Raw genomic sequence first — 1,144 nt, 5'->3', positions numbered from 1 at the left:
CTTATGGTTTAAGTCTGCAAAATTTTATATCTTGCCAAGAGAAGGTATGAACGTTTACTACTTTCTAATTCCTCTTTTTGAGATCAAATCTCCACGCTTAGTGCACAGAGAAGGAAGAATGTGTTGCTAGATGCCATCTTTGACATCTACTTATGCTTAAAAAGGAATCAGTCCATTTGCCCCACAAAGACAGCGGCCAGGTTGAATATGCAGAGCTTTGCCCACCATCCTACCACGCAGGGAGCATATTCACTTCTCAAACTCTCCCCACTTAAACTTCTCACCCATCAGGCTATAAACACCCCTGGGCCCCAGGAGCCGGGTGTGCAGCGGCCAGGCAATGCCTGCTCCCACCTGATAATGAGGTGGTAGATTTGGAATCTTTAAAATTTGAATCACCGCTTCCCATACCAAATAAGCATGGGGACTATGGCCTGGGTGTGGTGGCTCATGCCTGTAATCCCAACACTGTGGGAGGCCGAGGCGGGTGGTTCGCCTGAGGTGAGGAGTTTGAGATCTGCCTGGCCAACATGGCAAAACCCCATCTCTACGAAAAATACAGAAATTAGCCGGGTGTGGTGGCGCACGCCTGTCATCCCAGCTACTCCGGAGGCTGAGGCAGGAGAATCACTTGAACCTGGGAGGCGGAGGTTGTACTAAGCCGAGATCACACCACTGCACTCTAGCCTGGGAGACAAGAGTGAGACTCTGTCTCAAAAAACAAACAAACAAACAAAAATAATAAAATAAAAATAAAATAAAAGGCTTTTAGAAGGTGGACTGTGAAGCAATTGCATTGTTCTTCGTAAGTCTCAGGAGAGTCAGAGGCTGGCTTGATGCTCATGACACCCATCCACTATCTTCCTGGCTCACCGGTGACTTCATGTACCTAAGCCGCCATCAGTGCAGCCGTGAGGCTGAGTTCCAGCCAACAGTCTCTGAACCACGGAATGGAGTAGGGTCTCTCTCCCACCCCAAAAAACATACGGCACCGCAAAGTGAGGACAAATGAAACTTTCGTCACATGAAGCCACTGGAGTGTCGGAGCTGTGAGCGGAGCTCTGACCCTGCCTTCACTGGCACACAGGAGTGAGCGGGCAGCGTGAGAGAGAAAGTGACAGTCGCTGGGGGTGGGGGTGGGGGT

Source organism: Colobus angolensis, unplaced genomic scaffold (assembly GCF_000951035.1).
Source record: "Colobus angolensis palliatus isolate OR3802 unplaced genomic scaffold, Cang.pa_1.0 Scaffold13, whole genome shotgun sequence".
Taxonomy (NCBI): Eukaryota; Metazoa; Chordata; class Mammalia; order Primates; family Cercopithecidae; genus Colobus; species Colobus angolensis.
This window is presented reverse-complemented; position numbering follows the sequence as displayed.